Source organism: Choloepus didactylus, chromosome 9, assembly GCF_015220235.1.
Source record: "Choloepus didactylus isolate mChoDid1 chromosome 9, mChoDid1.pri, whole genome shotgun sequence".
Lineage (NCBI taxonomy): Eukaryota > Metazoa > Chordata > Mammalia > Pilosa > Megalonychidae > Choloepus > Choloepus didactylus.
The window spans coordinates 23,444,010-23,468,551 of NC_051315.1; the positions used below are offsets into that span (position 1 = coordinate 23,444,010).

General features: G+C 36.4%; 1 protein-coding gene, 1 non-coding gene and 1 pseudogene across 7 annotated transcripts in view; 2 read left to right on the forward strand and 1 right to left on the reverse strand.

Annotated features, from left to right (window-relative positions):
- ZRANB3 (zinc finger RANBP2-type containing 3) overlaps nt 1-24,542 on the reverse strand; it is a 362,832-nt gene that overhangs the window by 330,411 nt on the left and 7,879 nt on the right. The gene's annotated exons all lie outside the window — the stretch shown is intronic.
- LOC119545009 lies at nt 4,694-4,797 on the forward strand. The gene has a single exon (XR_005219004.1). It is a non-coding gene; the product is annotated as a U6 spliceosomal RNA (small nuclear RNA).
- Nucleotides 20,579-21,221, forward strand: LOC119543685 (annotated as a pseudogene).

The following is a 24,542-nucleotide window of genomic DNA, read 5'->3' on the forward strand; positions in this document are numbered from 1 at the left end:
TACATTTCAGAAACAACCACTAGGCACAAAGTCACTAATGGAAAGACAGGACATGAATGTTCCTATAGGACTTGGCCAGTAGACAAAGCCCCCAGCTCAGCAGGCAATTGGATTTAGAAATGTTCTATTGCACAGACAGGTCTAAACAAAGTCGTCATAAACACGAAGGTCCTCATAAACACCTTGCAACAAAAAAAAACAAACTGAGCAAAGAACAGAGAATGCCTCAAAGGTACAAGAGTAGAAGCAGGAAAACAGCTATCAGGCTGTAAAAGACAAGGCAAGAATCATCTTTGCTAATAGAAATAGACACATTTGGCATATGTATAAGAGGTAAAGCAAGCAGGACTTGCTGATGGAGAATATGTGGAGATTGAGGGAAATTGGGATTCAAGACATGGATCTCCTGCAATGGAGTTAGTGCTACATAGCAATTTACTAATATAGTGAAAAGAATGGAAGAAATGGATTGGGAAAGATAAAATGAGTAGATCTTTTAGAAATAAATAAAGTTCAACATGGTGATAAAACATCCAAATAGAAATGTCATGCAGACTTGGATATATATTTTGCAGAAAGAGAAAAGACAATTATCAAATTTATTTGGAAGGATAAGGGGCCATGAATAGCCAAAAACTTCTTGAAAAAGAAGAACAAAGTTGGAGGACTCCCACTTCCTGACTTTCAAGCATATTACATAGCTACAATGGTCAACAAAGCAAAACAGCATGACAGATATATTGACCAATGAAATCAACTGAGAGTTAAGAAATAGACTCTCATATCTATGGCCAATTGACTTTTGACAAGGCTGCAAATTCCACCCAACTGGATAAACATACTTTTTCCAACAAGTGGTGTTGGGAGAAGTGGATATTCATGTGTAAAAGAATGAAAGAGGACTCCTATCTCACACCATACACAAAAATTTACTCAAAATGGATCAAAGACCTAAACATCAGAACTAGGACAATACTATAGAAGAAAATTAGGGAAGCATCTTTAAGATCTTGTGGTAGGCAATGGTTTCTTAGACTTTACACCCAAAGCACAAGCAATTAAAGAAAAAATAGATGAGAACTCCTCAAAATTAAAAACTTTTGCGTATCAAAGGAATTTGTCTCAAAAGTGAAAAGACAGCCTATGGGAGAAAACATTTGGAAATCACATATCTGATAAAGGTTTAACATCCAGAATATATACAGAAATCCTACAATTCAACAATAAAAAGACAAACACCCAACTTAAAAATGGGAAAAAGACTTGAATAGAGAGACTCTTCTCCAAAGACAAAATACAAATGCATAAAAAGGTACATAAAAAGATGCTCAACAACCCTAGCGATTAGGGAAATCAAATCAAAACCACAGTAAGATATCATTTCACACCGACCAGAATGACCACTGTGAAAAAAACAGAAAACTACACGTTTTGGAGAGGATATGGAGAAACAACAACACTCATTTATTGCTGGTGGTAATGTAAAATGGTACAGCTGCTGTAAAATACAGTTTGGCAGTTCCCCAGGAAGCAGAGTATAGAACCGCTATATGATCAAGCAATCCCATTACTAGGTATATACCCAGAAGAACTGAAAGCAGGGACTTGAACAGATATTTGAACTCTGATGTTCATAGAAGCATTATTCACAATTGCCAAAAGATGGAAGCAACCCAAGTGTCCACCAACTCATGAATGCATAAACAGAATGTGGTATTCACATATGATGGAATATTACTCAGCCATAAAAAGGAATGTGGCCCTAATGCATGCAACAACATGGATAAACCCTGAAGCCATCATGTTGAGTGAAATAACCCAGACACAAAACAACATATATTGTATGAGCTCACTGTTATTAACTAAGTGCATTAAGCAAACTCAAAGAGTTAGAATCTAGACTATAGGTTACCAGGAGATAGACTGGGTTTAAAAAATGTGGAGTTGATGCTTAATTTGTACAGAATTTCTATTTAGGCTCATTGATGATGAAGGTTTGGAAATGGATGATGGTGATAACAGCACTGAACTATACAGGGGAAACTTTGGGATGTATGTATTATAGAATAAAAATTACAAGATAAAACATAGGACAGTACAACACAGTGAACCCTGTTGTAGACAATGGACTATAGTTTATAGTACAAGTAAAAGAATGATCTTTGATGAATTATAATATAATACTAACACAACATGTTAATAAAAGGGAATATATGGGGAAAATACACCTAATGTAAATTATGGATGAGGGATAATAGTAAAATTTTAATAATCTTTCATCAATTGTAACAAAAGTAACTACTGTTAAAAAAGTACAATTATTTTTTAAAATGCTATCATCAATCATCATAAGTGTTCCACACCAATGGAAGATGTTGAGGATGGGGTGGTGTATAGGAACCCTGTATTTCACGCATGATTGTTTTGTAAACCCACAACTTCTCTAATTATATATATATATATATATATATATATATGAGGGATTAGACATTTCCTATAAAACAAAACCTGAGAGACTTCACCACCAACACAAGACCAGCCCAACAAGAAATGATAATGTGAGTTCTGCCTGTTGATAGGAAAGCACACTAGATAACTGAATGAAGCCACATGAAGAAATAACAATGTTCAATAAGATAATGACGTGTAAATGTAAATACCAGTACTATTGTAGTTTTTATTTGTAACTCTACCTTTTACTTCATATAGGATCTAAATGACAAATACATAAAATGTAATGATAATTTAATGGTTTTGGACTCAAATATATAAATATGTAATTTGTGACAAGAACTACATAAAGGTGGGGGAGAAAGGGGTACAGGAATATGGCTTAAGTATGCTCTGGAATTTAAGTTGGTATCAAAGTAAATGAGATGGCTATAGATTTAGGATATTAAACTTAATCCCCATGGTAACCACCAAAAAAAAAAAAAAAATCAAAGAATATGCAAACTCATAAAGTCAGAAAATAGAATACAGGTTACCAGTGGTCGGATTCAGTGTGAATGGGGATTTAATGCAAAATGAGTATGGGATTTCCGTTTGGAGTAAAGGAAAAGTTCTAGTAACAGATGGTGGTTAGGATACTGCAACATTCTGAATATGATTAATCCCACTGAATGGTACACTTGAAAGGGGCTGGTATAGGAAAATTTATATTGTATGTAAGTTATCAAAATTAAAAAAGAGAAAGATAAATGGATGATGTCAATTAATGCAATATATGATTCTGGCTGGGGTCTAAGAATGGAGGAGAAAAGGCAAAAAGGAGATTATTGGAACCCATTAGAAAAAATTGGAATATACAATGTAAATTTATATCAATGTAATCACTTAAGGTGATTATGTAAGTGAATATCCCTGTTAGTAGGAAATGTACATAGAAATATTACGTATTCAAGGATATGATGTATGCAACCTTCTCTTAAATGTTCAGAAAATAGATAGGGAGATAAAGATGGATAGACAGACAGACAGATAATGTTAAGACAAATGTGGCAAAATTTGTTTCAGATTTCTTGCAGTTTTCTGTATATAATTTATATTATTTGACAACTGTTCTGTAAGTTTTAAATTACTTCCAAATAGAGAGTTTAAAAACAGAGAAAAAAAAAGACTCACCCACCCCCCACCAATTCACTTCACACCCACTAGGACAGCTGCTATTATCAAAATATATATATAGGTGATGATGTGGAGAAACTGGATTCCTATTACACTGTTGGTGGGATTGTAAAATGGTGCAGTCACTATGAAAATCAGTTTGGTGGTTCCTCAGCAATTGAATATGGAATTACCATATGACCCAGCAATCCCACTTTTTGGTATATATCCAAAAGAACTGAAGGCAGGGACTCAAACAGCTATTTTTATACCAATATTATAACACCATTATTCACAGTAGCTAAAAGGTGGAAACAATCCCAGTGTCCATCAACTGATGAATGAATAAAATGTGGTGTGTGTGTGTATATATATATATATATATATATATATATATATACACATACACATACACACACACACACACACACACACACACACACACACAATGGAATATTATTATTAGTCACCCTTAAAAAGGAATAAAGTTCTGATACATGCTACACCCTGGATGCAGCTTGAAGAAGACATTATGTTGACTGAAATGAGCCAGACACAAAAAGGCAAATACCAAATGATCTCACTTATATGAAATAAACTAGAATAAGCAAATTTAGAGAGACAGAGAGTAGATTAAAGGGTACCAGAGGTGGGGATGGAGGTGAAGGAAATGGACAGTTATTGCTTAATGGGTACAGAGTTTGTTTGAAGTGATGAACAAGTCTGGGTAATAGATGTAGGTGATGGTAACATAATATCACTGAATTGTACACTTAAATGAGGTTAAAATGAGAAATTTTGAGTTTATATATTTTACTAGAATAAAAAGTTATAAACAAACAACCAACAAACTTCCCTGACTTAAAAATACCAATGAATACTGAAAGCTTCAGACAACGAGGTCCAGAAAGATAAAACTCCAAGATCATGCAGCTAGTGCCAAAGGCAAGGCATAAATCTGGACATTAGTTCAGTTTTTACCACAGGAAGGTACCATCTCTGCCTCAGGGGTAAATCCCTAGGAAAAAGTCTATTAAAAATACTCAAAATATTTACCCTGCAAAGAGTCATAGTTAAAAAATAATCAGTGCTCACTTCAGCAGCACATATACTAAAATTGGAGTGATACAGAGAGCAGCATGGCCATTGTGCAAGGACAACTCACAAATTCTGGAAGTGTTCCATATCTTTGGGTTTGGTACTATTTTTGCAACTGCTTCGTAAGTTTGAAATGATTTCAAAATAAAAATGTAAAGGAAAAAAATCACATGAAAAGCCAATCAACGTATGAAGATCTGGCAGTCAGGACTTCTGCAACTAAAGAGAAAATTTAAAAATCAATGAGCACAATAGGAAATAAGAGAGTGTGCCAGTTTGGATGTATTATGTCCCACAAGAAAAAACCATGATCTTTTAATCCAATCTCTTGGGATATTGGGATTAGGTTGTTTCCATGGAGATGTGACCCACCCAACTATGAGTGACACCTTTGGTTAGGGTGTGACGTCTGGTTGAATGTTTCCATGGAGGTGTGGCTCTACCCATTCAGCATGGGTCTTAATGAAATCACCAGAGTACTTTGAAAAGAGCCACACAGGTGCAGACATTTGCTGCAGCTGAGAGACACATTTTGAAGATGGCAGTTGGAAGCTGACACTGACATTTTGGAGAACGCCATTTTGAAACACAACCCGGGAGCAAGCAGATGCCAGCCATGTGACTTCCCAGCTAACAGAGGTTTTCCGGACACCATCGGTGTTCTTCATTTGATGCCTTACCTTGGAAACTTAATGGCCTTAAGACCGTAACTTTGTAACCAAATAAACCCCCTTTATAGAAGCCAATCCATTTCTGCTATTTTGCAAATGGCAGGGTTAGCAAACCGGAATAGAGAGACTCTTGGAAAAATTGACGAAAGCTTCAGTAATTTTTTGGAGAAAACAGCTCTCTAGAACCAAATTACAAAAGTCAAATATGAAGTAAAGAAATGTTTATCATGCTATCATTTTATAAGAAAATGCCAAAACTAAATTCATGTGACTCATTCTTTGTCCCCCAAATTAGTGTGTAATGTAATCTAAATGTTGTTAAATAGAAAAGTGGGAAAAAAAAAAAACTAAAATACAAGTACATTTCTGAAAAAAAAATTAACCATACAACTAACTGCCTGAATTTTATTCATCCATACATTGGAAAAATACATATTTGGGTATCCACATGTAGCAGACACTGTGCTAGGCTCTGGGCATATCATAGTAAAGAAGACAGATATACTGTTGGAAAAAATACTATAGAGGATGTACTGGATATTAAGGGAGTATATAAGGAGAGACTCTTCATTCAGATTTGGGGATGCTGGAAGGCTTACTAGAGTAACAGACATCAAAGCTGACATAAAGAATAAACAGACATTAATCAGACTTGAAGTGATCAAAGAGTATTTTAAGAAGACAGTATAGTATATATAAAGGCCCTGAATAGGAGGGCAAAGGAAGAGAGCTAGAATTTTCAGTTTTCACTTTACTGTACCTATCAGTATATCACTCCCACCCCTTAAATCACTTTTTTCACTTAGATTCTGGAATAACCACACCCTCATGATTTTCTTCTTACCTCACTAGTAGTTCCCTCTCAGTCTAAATTTCCTGGTTCTTCTTCATTTCCCTGTCCTCTTAAGGTAGGAATGACCCAGTTCTTAGTATCCTTCCTTTCTCTATCTCTTATCAATATCATTAATTTCATGGCTTTAACTATTATTTCTATACCACTGACTTCCAGGTCTCTCCCAAACTTCAGACTTATCTATCTAATCAGGCATCTCTCTGTGGGCAGTCTAATGGGCACTCACAGTTAAGTCTAAAACTGAACCTCAGATATGCCCCCCAAACCCTGTGTAATTCATAGCCTTACCTATCTCATCCTTCCAGTTGCCCATACCACTAGACTTAAAGTAATCCTTGACTCCTCTCTTTGTCTCATACTGCACATCCAATCCATCAGTAACTCCTGTTAACTTTATATTCAAAATATATCCAGAATCCTACCATATCACTTATTAAAATTCCTCATTGGCTCCCTATTTCACTCAGATAAAAGCCAGACCTAACAATGGCTTACAAGCCCTTAAACAACTAGCCCCCAGCTTCCATGTCCTTTCCATCTCACTATTCCTCTCTCTCACACTGACCTCCTTGGATGTTCTTGTCTTAGGACTTCACAATAGCTGGTCCCTTTGCCTATCACACTCTTCCCCCAGATATCTGCATGGATACTTCCCTTGCTTCCTTTAAGAGTTTTTGCTCAAATTTTACTTCCTCCACGAAAACTTAACTTAACCAGCTTATTTAAAATTGAAACTCCCTATCTCTCTTCCCCTCTCTACTTTTGCTTTCTTGATAGACTTATCATCTTATAAAATACTATACAATTTACTTAATTATTATGCTTTTTGTTTATTGTCTCTCCCTCTCCCACTGGGGTATAAGCTCCAGGTGTACTCCAAGCATCCAGAACAGTGCCAGGCACTAAGCACTCAATATTATTCATTACATTAAAGCTTCAAAGGATAATGAGACCATGTTTAGAGAGTTCAGAGGTAGAAAAGTTTCTAGGGATGAGAAAGTATGAAGTGAGGCTGTGGGAATGCATGGCTTTATTAGTATGGAAATGAAGTTCACTGGAGATGTAGCAGCCCAAGAACTAATAAACTAGTATGTTAAGTCAGTTGGGTTATATGTTTACATGTTGCAGTCTTTCTAGGGAGGCAGAAAGACAGTAAGCCAGGTTCAAGTTATAGGAAATTGCAGACACATTTTGACAAGGAGTTAATATTATAGCAGGTTTATTAAATATGGATTACGGCTCCAGAGAATACCCTAGAAAGTTTTGAGACATAGTCAGCCCATGTAGGGAAATTTTTTCTTAATACATAGTGTCAAGGAAATCTGCTCAATTTAAAAACAAATTCATTTGAACTAGACAAATAATTATTTTAAAATTCATCTTGGCCAACCAAAAATTATGAATGGAAATGGACCTGATGACTATGGCAGTTTGGTTACATAGACCCAATCAGTAAATGTGAAAATGAATTATTTTATACAAATCTTGGTTGATTTCACAATAACAAATAAGATCTATTACTCATTATTCCCTTCTCCTTTAATTGGGGTCTAGAGGCTAATAATCTCAGTAAATAATTTTCCCAAAGGTTAGGTATAAAGTTAGTACTGAAGTCATCATGTAGTAATATAAGTAATTTCAAGTTCCTTATTGGAAATATGAATTAGACTTCAATAAATTCCAAGTTCACTACAAGTGGTGAAACTAGGAGATATATTGGACACCTCTGCTTTAAAGGATATGGATTTCAGAAATTACATACTTACAGAAAAATCAAACTGTTGTAATTATGAACAGAAAAAGTATTCAATGGAGACAGCTACTAATCTACTTAAATATTTTTAACGTGATTACACAAAAAGTCATTAAAAAGTAAATGTAATCAATCATGAAAACACTTCAGATCCGATCAGAACATTGGAATGTATCTCATACTGTAATATACTGAATACCTTCATAACAAAGCACATTACATTTTCATGTTTATATCTGATATAATTCTATTTGTATACATTGTCAGTAAATTGCAACCTAAATTTAATAAACTGAAATGACACTTGAAGTAAAATTGAATATTATTAAAAAAATAAGAAATCAACTTTAGTAAGTTATAAAATTACCTAATACTTTAAATAACACTTATTATGGGCTTTTAAAACTTCCACATCTAACAACCAATTACATTAAAAGCAGGGACACTAAAATTTTTCATCCTATAGACGACTGTTTTCAGAATAATGATAAAATAACTCCCATTTACTGGGTGATCTCTTTCTAGGGAGCACTATACTAGAAAATTTTAGAAAATCTCTTGTATTTCTCAAAAAAAAAAACAAAAAAACCCCACAAAGACAAGTATTATTATCTTCATTGCCAAGGACAAGAAAATTGTGGTTCACAGATGTTAAATAATTTCACAAGGTTACTCAACTAGCCACTGGTGACAAAAAGCCTAGAACTTAAATTGGTCTAATTTAACTCTGAATTTTTGCCAACATGGAATAACACTGCCTCTCAAAATCAGTCCTTCAGGACTCCAAAATTAAAAAGTCAAGCCCACAATCTTGGGGCTTACCCTTATGAAACTTATTCCCGCAAAGGAGAGGCTAAGCCTACTTCTAATTATGCCTAAGAGTCACTCCCAGGCAACCTCTTTTGTTCCTCAGATGTGGCCTGTCTCTCTCTCAACCAACCTGCAAATAAACTCACTATCCTCCCTCCTACATGGGACATATCTCCCAGGGGCGTAAATCTCCCTGGTAATGTGGGACATGACTACCAAAGTTGAGCCTGACCCTCATATCATGGGATTGAGAATGCCTTCTTCACCAAAAGGGGGAAAAGAAATGAAACAAAATAAATTTCAGTAGCTAACAGATTTCAGATAGAGTCAAGAGGTCATTCTGAAGGTTATTCTTATGCATTATATTGATAATTCCTTTTTAGTTTCTAGGGTATTATAATAGCTAAAAGGAAATACCTGAATCTGTTGAACTGTAATTCAGTAGACTTGATTCTTGATGATGACTGTATAACTATATAGCTTTTATTGTGTTACAGTATGATTGCAAAAACCTTGTGACTGACATTCCCTTTATCCAGTGTATGAGCAGATGAGTAATAAAATAAACACCAAAAAAAATTAAATATATATATAAGTATACATACACACACACACACACATATGAATATATATAAAATAAGGGGGGATAAGAGGTATGGTATGTTTGAGTATTTTTATTCTTTATTTTCAAATAATGAAAATGTTCTAAAATTGATTGCAGCAATGAATGCACAACTACATGATGACACTATAAGCAACTGACTGTATACTTTGGATGAATTACATGGTGTGTGAATATATTTCAATGAAAGTGCATTAAAAAAAGTCAGTCTTTCAACAAATACTTACTAAGCACCTATTATATGTCAGAATTCTGTAGATACCAGTGATACAAAGATAAATTTGAACCTTTGTATCTTCAGCTCAGAACCCTGTCTAGGGAGGAAATGAGAGCTATAAACAAATAACTGCAATACAACATGGCAGGTAAAATGAAACAAGTATACATAAGTGGTAGTGTGGACTCTGGGCAGGGTAGTAAGCAATCTAAGAAGGTTTCAAGGAAAAACATAGTACTTGGTACGTGTTAAAAATATCACTAAATATTTTATGGAACACAAGTGGAAATTTCAATAGTGGAGTCTGAAGATGGACATTCAGGATAAAGATATCCAGGGAGAAGGAAGTCACATTTCAAAGTTAGTATAAATAAAGAATAAAATGCTCATAAGTTGTGGTAAAGAAGTGAAAAAGGGCTGTGAATGCCATGCTGAGTTTTTAATTTACTCTGTAAAGAATTGGGAAACTTTGCTTGATTTTAATCTATTTTCCAAAGATTATCTTGTCAAATTCGGAAATTTTTTAGAGAGCGATGGGGGGAGATCAGTGAGCACAATCTTTTAAAAGGCTGCAAGAAATAGACGAGGTAGTATGACTTATAATCTCTGAGCTTCAGGCCTGACATGTGGGTGTCTCACACACATTTATTTCAGTTTAAAATATCTAAAATCAAAGTGTTGATCTCTCCACCAAATATGTGTGTTTCCTGCCCACACTCTCAGTAAATAGTATAACCATGCAAATTACTCAAATAAATAACCTGAGTTTCATCCTTGATTTCAAATTTTACTTTAGCCCTGAAAATGAATATACCAATTTTTATTATCCCCGAATATACTGCAAATTCACCCATTTTTCTCCATTTCTATTCCATCACCGATCCTAACCCGTAATCACCATTCAAGCGGAATATAGCAATAGCTCCCATCTGGACTTCCCCAGATTTTCCTTAATATCAGTTGATTTCCTCACAGCATTTTTATAATTGGTGATTATTTTTATCCATTTAGTTGATTTTTCTCTCCCTCCCATTAGAATGCCTTCATAATGTCAGGGATCATAGACTGTCTAGTTTATTGGGGCTTACTTCAACACTCTGGAATCTAGCACTAGCCTGGTCAACTAAAACAACAACAATAAAATCCAATATATACTTGCTATGTGCCAGGCACTGTTTTTAGTGCTTTACATATATGAAGTCATTTAATCCTTACAATAGCCTCTAAGATATGTACTCTTTATTATCTCACCTTCACAGATATGGAAATTGAGGCAAAGAATGATTAACTTGCCTACCCAAGGTCACACAACTAGTAAACGGCAGAACCAGAAATTTGACCCAGGCAGCCTATAGCTCACCCTCTTGACAATTATGTAGTATCTCTTTCAGTAGACGATAAGTAAATATTTCCAGAACAAATAAAGCAGTTAGATAGAGAATACAGTAAGGAGGAGCTAATTAAGGGTAATTATTATGGATTAAAATTTGGGATGTGTGGCAGTAACATCATCAAGATGGCAATGTAGACGAAGGAAGAATACAGAGTTGCAGGACTCAATCTTCTTCCCCAAACAGCTAGGGGACAGCAAGAAATGGTCTGAAACAACTGTTCTCGTGCTCCAGAAACCAGGGGAGTACTGTACAGCATCCAGGGAAGAGCAGGATGAAGACACTGAGAAACTTCAGTGACAATCTGTGACTAACTCATTTGGCCACAGCTCCTGGTGCCCATCACCGACTCTTGAGGCAAGCAGCTTTGGGTTGGCAGGTCCCTCCCTGGCAGGCTGCTACAGACTGGGAGGGCCCCAGAAGCCCATCTCCCAAAGAACAGAGGGGGACATGGTCCAGTACTGAGCCAGCTATTATATAGAGAATTTACACCGATGGATCCAGCTGCTTTAGTCTGTCCCAGACAGGTACCACTGGCCCATTGTTTCCATCCACATCAGAGGCAGAGATGCCAAGGGGTTAAAAATACCCTATCTTCTTAGGGCTGCAGGGAATAGGTTGTGGAAAAGTGCCATTTGGTGGGCAGGCCAGGAAAGTGCACCTTTGGGGAGCCATCAAAAAGGTTTCTTAGCAAAGAGGGATGGATATCTGTTTGACAAGCCAAGTAAGTGCAACTGTAAAAAAGATTTTTTAGATGTCTTCACTGACCCTCTTCCCAGGACCTTTTGGAAGTGGTCTGTATCCCCAGCTTGGGTCCCTGGCCCCCTTTTGGATGGGAAATACTGATGAACCAAGTGTCAAAGAAGAGCCTTAAGACAAACCCAATCAACAACAAAATCGTAGACAAGAAAGAAACTGACCATCAGAATAATCTCATCAAGATAATAAGGTACCTAGATATCAGGAAAAAATTACAAGACATACTAAGAAACCATAAGAAATGGCCGAGTCAAAGGAACAAATTAAAATGTCAGAAGAGATACAGAATTTGGAACAATTAATCAAAGATGAACTCAAGGAGAAGAAGGAAAATACAGCTAAACAGGTAAATGATGCTAAGAAGCCAATGGGTAAAGTATACAAAGAAAAATAACAACTTATAGGACTGAAAGTCACAATAGATGAGATTAAAAATACACTAGAGGCAAAAAATACGCAAAGTGGTGGCAGTAGAAAGCATCAGCAACCTAGAAGATAGAGATCCAAAACTGAACAGACAAAAGAACAGAGAAAAAAATGGAAAAATCTGAGCAAGGTGTCAGGTAATTGAATGCCAGCACAAAGTGCACAAACTACACGTCATGCACATCCCAGAAGGGGAAGAGAAAGAAAAAGGAGTGGAAAGAATATATGACGAAAACAGAAGAAAACTTCCCAACTCTTAAGAGAGATATAAATATGCATATCCAAGAAGTGTAATGTACTCTGAACACAATAAATCCAAATACACTTACCCCAAGACCAATCAGACTGTTAACAGCTGAAGATAAAGAGGGAATTCTGAATGCAGCAAGAGAAAAGTAACCCATCACATAAAAGGGACACTCAATAAGTCTAACTGCTGATTTCTCATCAGAAACCATGGGAGCGAGAAGGTAGGGGTATGATATATTTAAGATACTAAAAGAGAAAAACTGCCAGCCAAGAATTCTTTATCTGGCAAAAATATCCTTCAAAAACAAGGGAGAATTTTAAACATTCACAGATAAAAGAAACTGACAGAGTTCAATATCAAGAGACCTGCCCTACAAGAAATACTAAAGGGAGTATTTCTATCCTACAGGCTGAATAGAAAAAAAAAAAGAGAGAGAGAGGCTTGGAAGAGAGTGTAGAAATGAAGATTATCAGTAAAGGTAACTAAAAGAGTAAAAAGAGAGACAAAAACAAGATATGACAAAAAATGCCAAGGATAAAATAGTTGAAGCAAGTACTGCCTAAACAGTAATATCACTGACTATCAATGGATTAAACCCCCCAGTCAAAAGACAAAGACTGACAGAATGGATAAAAAAATATGAGTCATCTATATGCTGTCTACAACAGACTCACCTTAAACCCAATGATAAAAACAGTATCAAGGGAAAGGCTGGAAAAAGATATTCCACAGAAACAGTAACCAAAAAAGAGCTGGGTAGCTATACTACTATCAAACAAAATAGATTTAAATGCAAAACTGTTATAAGAAGACAAATTAAGGACATTATATATTAATAAAAATGGCAATCACCCAGAAGAAATAAAAATCATAAATACTTATGCACCTAACCAAGGTGCCCCAAAATATGAGGCAGAATCTGTCAAAACTGAAGGGAGAAGTAGATGTCTCTACAATTACAGTGGGAGACTTCAATACACCGCTGTCATCAATAAATAGACCCTGTAGAGAGAGGATCAATTAGGAAACAGTGAATTTGATAATATGAGAAATGAATTAGACCTAATAGACATATACAGAACATTGCACCCCAAAAGAGCAAGATACACATTCTTCTCAATAGCTCATGGATGATTCTCAAGGATAAATGACATGTTGGATCACAAAACAAGTCTCAATATATTTAAATAGATTGAAATTATACAAAACAATTTCTCTGATAACAACAATGGAATAAAGCTGGAAATGAATAAAAGGCAAAAAACTGGAAAATTCACAAATATATGGAGGGTAAACAACACACTCTTAAACAGTCGGGGTGAAAGAAGAAACTGCAAGAGAAATCAGTAAATATCAAATATCTCAAAATGAACAAAAATGAGCACAACAAATCAAATCTTATGGGTTGCAATGAAAGCAGTGCTGACAGCAAATTTATAGCCCAAGATACCTAAATTAAAGAAGGGAGAAAGAGCTAAAAGCAAAGACCTAACTGCAAACCTGGAAGAACGCAAAAAGGGACAGAAAACTATTCTGAAACAATCAAAAGGACAGAAATAACAAAGATTAGAGCACAAATAAGTAAAAGTGACAATAAAAAGACAATAGAATCAACAAAACCAGAAGTCGGTTCTTTGAGAACGTCAATAAATTTGACAGACTCTAAGATAGATTGACAAAGGAAAAAAGAGAGATAATGCAAATAAATAAAATCTAAGAGGGAGGTTGCTACTGACCCCACAGAAATAAAAAAGATCATAAGATACAATGAATAACTGTATGTAAATAAATTACACAACCTACATGAAATGGACAAATTCCTAGGAACACATGACCAACCTACACTGACTCCAGAAGAAATAGAAGACCTCAACAAACCAATCACAAGAGATTGAAGCAGTCATCAAAAACATCCCAAGTTCCCCACCTGTGTTATTCCTGATATTCTCACAAACACTGAGGACTACCAATTTAGGAGACTGAGCCCTTGATCTGGGGGTTTCCCATATGAAGCCTGTTACTGCAAGGGAGAGGATAAGCCTACCTATAATTGTGCCTAAGAGTATCCCTCAGAGAAACTTTTTGTTGCTCAGATGTGGCCTGTCTCTCTCTAAGCCTACTCAGCAGGTAAACTCCCTGTCCTTCCCCCTACATGGGAGAGACTCCCAGGGATGTAAATCTCCCTGGCAACGCAGAACATGACTCCCAGGGATAAGCCTGGGCCCAGCATCACAAGATTGAGAAAATCTTCTTGACCAAAAGGGGGAAGAGAGATGAAATAAAATAAGTTTTCAGTGGCTGAGAGATTTAAAATGGAGTCAAGAGGTCACTCTGCAGGGTATTCTTATGCGCTATTGACAATTGTATAACTATGTAGTTTACATGGTGTGACTGTGAAAACCTTGTGGCTCACACTCCATTTATCCAGTATTTGGACAGATGAGTAGAAAAATGGGGACAAAAATTAAATGAAAAATAGGGGGAGATGGGGGGATGGAATGTTTTAGGTGTTCTTTTATGCTTTCATTTATTATTATTTTTTTAGAGTAAGGAAAATGTTCAAAAATTGATTCTGTTGATGAATGCAGAACTATATGATGGTACTGTGAATAACTGATTGTATACAGTGGATGATTGTAGGGTATGTGGATATATCTCAATAAAACGGCATAAAAAAAACAAAACAGCAACAATAAAAAACAAACCTCCCAACATAGAAAAGCCCAGGACCAGGTGGATTCACAGGTGCATTCTACTAATCATTCCAAGAGGACTTAATACTGATCCTGCTCAAACTCTTGAAAAAAATTGAAGAGGAGGGAACATTAGCCAACTCATTCTATGAGACCAATATCATCCTAATACCAAAGCCAGTAAAAGATACAAGAAAAGAAAATTACATACCAATATCTCTTAAGAATATACATGCAAAATACTCAACAAAATACTTGCAAATCAAATCCAAAAGTATATTAAAAGAATTTAACCCTATGATCAAGTGGGTTTTATCCCAGGTATGCAAGGGTGGTTTAACAAAAGAAAATCAATTAATGTAATATAGCACATTGACAAAATAAAGGCAAAAAGCCACATGATCATCTTGCTTGATGCAGAAAAGTCATGTGACAAAACCCAGCATCGTTTCTTCATGAAAACACTTTGAAAAATAGGAACAGAAGGAAACTTTCTCAACATGATAAAACGCATATATGAAAAACCCACAGCTAACATCATACTCAATGGTGAAAAACTGGAAGTTTTCCCTCTAAGATCTGAAACAAGACAAGGATGCCCACTGTCACCACTGTTATTCAACATTGTGCAGGAAGTTCTAGCCAGAGCAGTTAGTCAAGAACAAGAAATAAAAGGCATCCAAACTGGAAAGGAAGAAGTAGAACACTCATCAGCTGCAGCTAACATGATCCTATCTTTAGAAAGTGCCAAAAAAATCTACAACAAAGCTACTAAAGCTAATAAATAAGTTCAACAAAGTGGCAGGGTACAAGATCAACACCCCAAAATCAGTAGTGTTTCTATACACTAGTAATAAACAATCTGAGGAGGAAATCAAGAAAAAAATTCCATTTCCATTAGCAACTAAAAGAATCAAATATCTAGGAATAAATTCAACCAAGGACATAAAGGACTTGTACACAGAAAACTACATAACATTCCTAAGAGAAATCAAAGAACATCTAAGTAAATGGAAGGATATTCCATGTTCATGGATTGGAAGACTAAAAATATATAAGATGTCAACTGTACCCAAATTGATTTACAGACTCAATGCAATCCATATCAAAATTCCAACAGTCTACTATGAAGAAAAGGAAAAGCCAATTATAAAATATATTTGAACTGGCATTAAAATATATTACAAATATTCAGTGGTCAAAACAGAATGGTACTGGCATAAAGATAGATATATTGATCAATGGAACCAAATTGAGAGTTCAGAAATAAATCTGCACATAAGAGCCAGGACCATGAAACTCCTAGAAGAAAATACAGGGAAGCATCTTCAAGATCTTGTGGTAGGCAGACGTTTCTTAGTCTTGACACTGAAAGCACAAGCAACAAAAGAAAAAAATAGGTAAATAGGACCTCCTCAAAACTGAATATTTTTGTGCTTCTAAGGACTTTATTAAAAAAAGGTGAAAAGGCAGTCTACTCAATGGGAGAAAACATTTGCAAATCACATACCTGATAAGGGTTTACTATCCAGAATAGATAAAGAAATCCAATTCAATTAATAAAAACACAAACAACCCAATTTAAAAATGGGAAAATGACTTGAGTAGACATTTCTCCAAAGACGAAGGACAAATGGCTAAAAAGCAAATAAAAAGATGCTCAACATCACTAGCTATCAAGGAAATAGAAATCAAAAGAATAAGGAGATAACAATTCACATACACTAGAATAGCCACTATTTGTCACAGAAAACTTCAAGCATTGTCAAGGATGCAAAGAAATAGGAAAACTCATTCACTGCTGGTGAGAATGTAAAATGGTACAGTTGCTGTGGAAGACAGTTTGGCGGTTCCTCTGGAAGCCAAGCATAGAAATGCCATATGATCCAGCAATCCCATACTATGTATATACTCAGAAGAACTGAAAGCAGGGATGATTTGCACACTGATGTTCAAAGCAGCATTGTTCACAATTGCCAGAAGATGGAAATAACTCAAGTGCTCATCAACTGATGAATGGATAAACATATGATGGAATATTATACATCTGTAAGAAGAAATGAATTTCTGATGCATGCACAACGTGGATAAACCTTGAGGACGTTATGACTGAAATAAGCCAAACACAAATGGACAAATATTATATGATCTCACTAACATGAACTAAACATAGTAACCAAACTCATGGAGTTAATACTTAGAATATAGGTTACCAGAAGATAGAATGAGAATAGAGAATGGGAGCTGATGCTTAATTAGTGCAGAATTTTTAATAAGGTGATTGTAAATATTTATAAATGGATAGAGGTGACAGTAGCACTTTATGGTGAATGTAATTAACAGCACTGCATCGTGTGTGAGTGTGGTTGAAAGGGGGAAGTTTGGGGTCATGTATGTCACTAGAAGGTGAGGTAAAGGATGAACATGAGACTGTATAACATAGTGAACCCTGTTGTGTAAGATGAAGGTGGCTAACGGTACAAATATAAGAGTGTCCTTTCATGAAATAAAACAAATGTATATCACTATTGCAAGATGTTAATAATAGGGTAGTATATGGGGAAAAATACACCTAATGTAAGCTATGGATAATAGTTAACAGTAATATTATAGTATCCTTCCATCAACTGTAACAAACACACCAAACCAATGCTAAGTGTCAATAACAGTGGGACATAAGTAGTACTGAATTCTTTTCAGAGCAATGAAAATGTTCTAAAATTGACTGTGGTGATGAAAGCACAACTCTGTGATTATACTGAAAGCCACTGATAGTACATGTTGGATGTTGTGGGAATAAAACTGCTTTAATAAAAAAGTATTAAAATTTAAAAAAAAAGATAGCATAAGACATCATGGTAAATGTTCCTCTTAGAAACAGCAAAATAAACGGCAGAATCAACTATCTCAAAATTCTGAAAGATGATTGAGACTCAAGAACAATTCAACAAATCTGAATGGGGGGTGGGATGGTAAAAGAGTGATGGGACACATTTACCAGTCTGAGACCTTCCCACACGCATGGAGCTGCATGGCAATTTGTGCAACTCATGGCAGTGGTGGCTCCACAGGCCGGTGGCATTCTAATGCAGTTCCCAGAATACCAACCCAACCAAACTACCACACAGTAGTTTGAAGGCCCACACACATTTAAACGCAAGTCCCGTAGGCAAGAGTTGACCCACGGTGTCAATTTGTTGGTCTCAAGCATTCAATCAAAAGTCCCTGAGGATGGATTGACTTGCCGTGGCAGTCTAGCAACCCAGGCACATTCTCAAAGTACCCAGGAGCCTGACTACTAATGCACCAAAGAAAAAATATTGGGTGTCTTTGTACATCAACCCCTCTGGCTTTGTGGAAGACAGACTCGGGGCACAAGTATGGGTCAACTAATGTGAAAATTTCTGGGGTAGAAAACCTGTGTGGAAAGGGGAAGCTGAGCTGTGAAGGGCAGTGCAGACCCAGTACTGAAAACTGGAGTAAAAAGGTAGACCAGAGCGCAGGAGTAGAGCTGAGCTGACTGTAGCTGCTGGGGAAGAAAAACTACATAAAAACAAAGAGGACACCATGAGACTCTGAGTGGAGGAGCTGGGGAAAGGAAATCCTCTCTTGGAGGGAAAACAGTCAAATATACTAGGGGATTTCTAAAAGTCATCGTGCCAGTTTGAATCTGTAAAGTACCCCATAAAAAGCCATGTCCTTTAATGCAATCTTGTAGATGCAGATGTATTGTGGGTAGGATTTTTTGATTAGGTTGTTTCCATGGAGAGGTGACCTATCCAATTGTGGGTGAGACCTTTTGACTGGATTGTGGGTTAGACCTTTTGATTGGATTATTTCCATGGAGATGTGACCCAGCCAATTTAGGGTGGGACTTAATTAGTTTCCTGGCATCCTCTATGGGAGGATAAAAGGTAGAGACATTTTGAAGAGAGCTCAGAGACAGACAGAAAATGCCTAGAGACATTTTGGAGACAGCTGTTGAAACCAGAGCTGACACAGACCCAGATGCTTGGAAATGCAGACAGAAAGATGTCTGGAGAAGCTAAGGTAAGAGATGAAGCCCCGAGTTTGCCCCAGAGAGGCTAAATGACAATATAGAGACACTTAAGGAGAAAGCTACTGGAATCAGAAGCGGAAAGCAAAGCAAGCTGAGAGCAAATGGCCTCAGAGCTGTAAATGCAGCCAACCGGAAGGCACTGTGCACATCCAGGGCAAGACTCAGGGTCAGAGAGACCTGAGAAGAACAAGACTGTTAACCATGGGAAATTTGAAAGTTTCAGTACAAATTGTACCAAGCAATTGAAGAAGAACATTAATGAATAGCCAAACTACAATAAAACCTTAGGTAAGAGGGAGATTCTGACTTTCAGAGTTGACACATCAAAATACTCAAATGCCCAAATAGCAATAAAACATCACAAGTCATACAAAGAAATGGGAAGAGATGGCCTATTCAAAGGAACAATTAAGAGAACACAGGAAGCACACACATTGGAACAACTAATCAAAAACATTAAGTCAGCTCTCCTGAATGAGTTCAATGAGCTAAAGGAAAACATGGACATAGAACTAAAGGAAATCCAGAAGACAATGCAGGAACAAAAAGAAGAATTCAAAATTTTAAAAAGGAATTAAACAGAACATTTGAGGATGAAAACTATAATAATGGAGATTAAAAATACAATAGAGACAATCAACAGCAGAGTGGAATAGGCAGAAAAAGGAATCAGCAAACTAGAAGAACAGGACAATTAAAATCATATGCCCTGTATAATTGTGCCTAAGAGTCTCCCCCTGAGTACCTCTTTGTTGCTCAGATGTGGCCCTCTCCCTCTCTCTAACTGAGCCACCTCGGCAGGTGAACTCACTGCCCTCCCCCCATGTGGGACCTGACTCCCAGGGTGTAAATCTCCCTGGCAACACAGGACATAACTCCCAAGGATGAGCCTGGACCCGGCATCATGGGACTGAGAAAGTCTTGACTGAAAGGGAAAAATGAAATGAAACAAAATAAGGTTTCACTGGAATTGAGAGGTCATTCTGGAGGGTATTCTTATGCACTATATAGATATCCCTTTTTAGTTTTTAGTGTATTGGAATAGTTGGAAGGAAATACCTGAAACTGTTGAACCAGTAGCCTTGATTCTTGAAGATGACTGTATAACTATGTAGCTCACACAGTGCGACTGTGTGATTGTGAAAACCTTTTGGCTCACATTCCCTTTATCCGGTGTATGGACAGATGACTACAAAATAGGAACAAAAATTAAATAAATAATAGGGGGTATGGAAGGGATGGGGTATTTTGGATGTTCTTCTTTACTTGTATTTTTATTCTTATTTTAATTTTCTTTCTTTCTTTTTTTTTTTTTTTCTCGAGTAATGAAAACATTCAAAAATTGATTTTGGCCTTTGGCGCTGCTATCGCAGCCATGAATATGCTCAGGCTTCAGAAGAGGCTCACCCCCAGCATCCTCCGCTGTGGCAAAAGGAAAGTTTGATTGGACCCCAATGAGACCAATGAAATGGCCAATGCCAACTCCAGTCAGCAGATTCAAAAGCTGATCAAAGATGGGCTGATCACCCTCAAGCCAGTGGCTGTCCATTCCCAGGCTCGATGCTGGAAAAACACCTTGGCCCACCGGAAGGGCAGGCATATGGGTATACGTAAGCGAAAGGGTACTGCCAATGCTTGAATGCCTGAGAAGGTAACCCAGATGAGGAGGATGAGAATTCTGTGCCAGCTGCTTGGAAGATACCGTGAATCCAAGAAGACCAACCACCACATGTATCATAGACTGTACCTGAAGGTGAAAGGGAATGTGTTCAAGAGCAAGCGGATTCTCATGGAACACATCTGCAAGCTGAAGGCAGACAAGTCCTGCAAGAAGCTCTTGCCTGACCAGGCTAAGGCCCACAAATCCAAGACCAAGGAGGCTCGCAAGCACCATGAGGAGTGGTTCCAGGACAAGAAAGAGGAGATTATCAAGACTCTAGTCAAAGGAGGAAGAGACCAAGAAAAAAAGTTCCCCTTCTCTACTGTACATAGTGGCCTCAGCAATTATATAGCTGAACCATTCAATAAATCAAGCCTTTATCTGAAAAAAAAAAAAAAAAAAGATTTTGGTGATGAATGCACAACTATATGAGGGCACTGTGAACTGACTGTACACTGTGGATGACTGTAAGGGTATGTGAATATATCTCAATAAACCTGAATTGTGGGGGGGGGGGGGGTACAAAATCTTCCCAACAAAGAAAAGTCTAGGACCAGGGAGCTTCCCTGGTGTTCTACCAAACATGCAAAGAATTAACATCAAGAGGAAAGAATGCTTCCTAATAAGTCTATGAGGCCAACACTAACTAATACCAAAAAAAGTTTAAAGACATCACAGGACAAGAAAACTATAGACCAATTTCTCTTATGAACATAGATGTAAAAATCCTCAAGGAAAAACTAGCAAATTGAATCAAACAGCATATTAAATAAATTATACATCATGACCAAGTGGGATTTATCCCAGGAATGCAAGGGTGGTTCAATATAGGAAAAGCAATTACTGTAATATACCACATTAACAGAATGAAGGGAAAAAAATCATACAATCATCCCAATTGATGCTGAAAGGGTATGTGACAAAATCCAACATCCTTTTAAGAGAAAAAAACTCAGAAAAATAGTACTGGAAGGTATCCTCCTCAACATAATAAAGGGGATATATGAAAACCCTAGAGCTAATATTTATTCAATAGTTAAAGACTAAAAGTCTTCCCTCTGAGGTCAGGAACAAGATAAGGATACCTGATTTCACCACTCCTTTTCAACATTATATTGGAAATCCTTGCAGAGCATTTAGGCAAGAAAAAGAAATAAAAGGCATCCAAATTGGAAAGGAGTAAAACTATGTTTATTTGCAGATGTAATGATTCTTTATATACACAATCCCAAAGAATCTACAAGAAAATTACTAGAACTGGTAAATAATTTCAGCAAAGTTGCAGCCTACAAGCAAAAATCAGTTGTACTTCTATACACCAGTAAAGAATATTCTGAATGGAAATTATTTAAAAATTCCATTCACAATAGCTCCTAAAATAACAAAACACCTGGAAATAAATTTAACCAAGGAAGTAAAGGACTTTTATACTGAACACTACACAGCACTGCCAAAAGAAATTAAATAAGACCTAAATTAACAGAGAGAAATCCCATGTTCATGGATAAGATGTTTATCCATGAACATCATATCATTATGATGTCAGTATTACCCAAAGCAATCTACAGATGAAATGCAATTCTTATCAGAATCCCAGCAGCCCTTTTTTGCAGAAACGGAAAAGTCATCCTCAAATTCATATGGAATTGCATGGGCCCCAAAGAGCCAAATCAATATTGCAAAGAAAGAACAAAGCTGGAGGTCTCACACTTCCTGATTTGAAAACTTACTAAAAAGTAATCAAGACAATGGTACTGTCATAAAGATACAGACATAGAGACCAGTGGGATAGAAGTGAGAGTTCAGGAATAAACCCATTTATCTAAGGCTAACTGAATTCTGACAATGGTTCCAAGTACAAGAATTGGGGAAATAACAGTCTCTTCAAGAAACAGTGCTTGGAAAACTGAACAGACACTTGCAAAAGAATGTTAGACCTTTAACTCACATCATATACAAAAATTAACTCTAAATGGGTCAAGGGCTTAAACATACGGACGAAAGCCATAAAACTCCTAGAAGAAAGCATAAGGGATGAAACTTCATAACCTTTGTTCTGTTTGTTTGTTTGGTTTTTCTCCTGATACTGGGCAGTATTAATGCTCTACTGTGGTAATGTAGGCTTCTTTTTTTTTTTTTTTAAACAGTTTTATTCACATACCATACACTCTATCCAAAGTATACAATCAGTGGCTCTCATTGTAATCAGAGTTGTGCATTCACTACCATAATCAGCTTGAGAACATTCTCATTCTTCCAGGGGGAAAAAAAATCCCATACCTCCTATACCCCCCATTATTGATGCTTAGCTACAGTATCATACCTTTGTTACAATTGATGAAAGAATATTACAATGTTACTGTTAACTATAGACTTCAGTTTGCATTAATTGTATTTTCACATATACCACCCTATTACCAACACCTTGTAATAGCAAAGTACATTTGCTCTAGTTCATGTAAGAACTTTCTTATATTTGTACAATTAACCACAGTCATTGTTCACAACAGGTTTTGCTATATTATACAGTCCCACGTTTCATCCTCTAGCTTTCTTTGTAGTGATGTACACGACCCTAGACTTCCCCTTTCAACCATACTCACACTCAGCACTGTTAAGCACAGTCACAGTAATGTGCTGCCATCATCTCTATTAATTTCAAAACATTTACAATCAACCTTATTAAAAATTCAGTATACATTAAACTTCATCTGTCCATTCTCTACCTTCTTTCTATATCCTGGTAACCTATCTTTAGATTTTAACTCCCAGAGTTTGCTCATTATAATTAGTCCATATTAGTGAATTCATACAATATTTTTCCTCTTCTCTCTGGCTTATTTCACTCAACATGAGGTCCTGAAGATTCATCCACGTTGTTGCATGCATCAGGACTTCATCCCCTCTTACAGCTGAATAATATTCCATCGTATGTATATAGAACAGTTTGTTTATCCACTCATTAACTGATGGACATGAGCTGTTTCCATCTTTTGGCAACTGTGAATAATGCTGATATGAACTTGGGATGCAAATGTCTATGCACATCTCTGCTTTCAGTTCTTCTGAAATACCTAGTAATGGGACTGCTGGATCATATGGCAGTTCTATACTTAGCTTCCTGAAGAACCACTAAACTACCTTCCAAAGCAGCTGCACCATACTACACTCCCACCAGCAGAGAATAACTGTTCCTATTTCCATAACCTTTGTTTTGGCAGCGATTTTTTTAATATATGACACCAAAAGCACAAGCAACAAAAGAAAAAATTGATAAAATGGATGTTGCCAAAATTTTAAACTTTTGTATGTCAAAGGGCACTATCAAGAAAGTGAAAAGATAACCCATAGAATGGGAGAAAACAATGATGAATCATGTATCTGATAAGGGTTTAATAGCTAGAATCTATAAAGAACTGCTACAATCTAACAATGAAAATGCAAATAATCCAATTAAAACATGGGCAAAGGACTTATATAGACATTTCTCCAAAGATATACAAATGGCCCATAAGCACAGGAAAAGATGCTAAACATCTTCTGTCATCAGAGACATAAATGCAAATCAAAGCCACAATGAGATACCACTCCACACCCACTATGATGGCTTTTATTAAGGAAACAGAAAATAATGAGTGTCGGAGAGGATAAGGTGAGATGGTACCGTAGTATA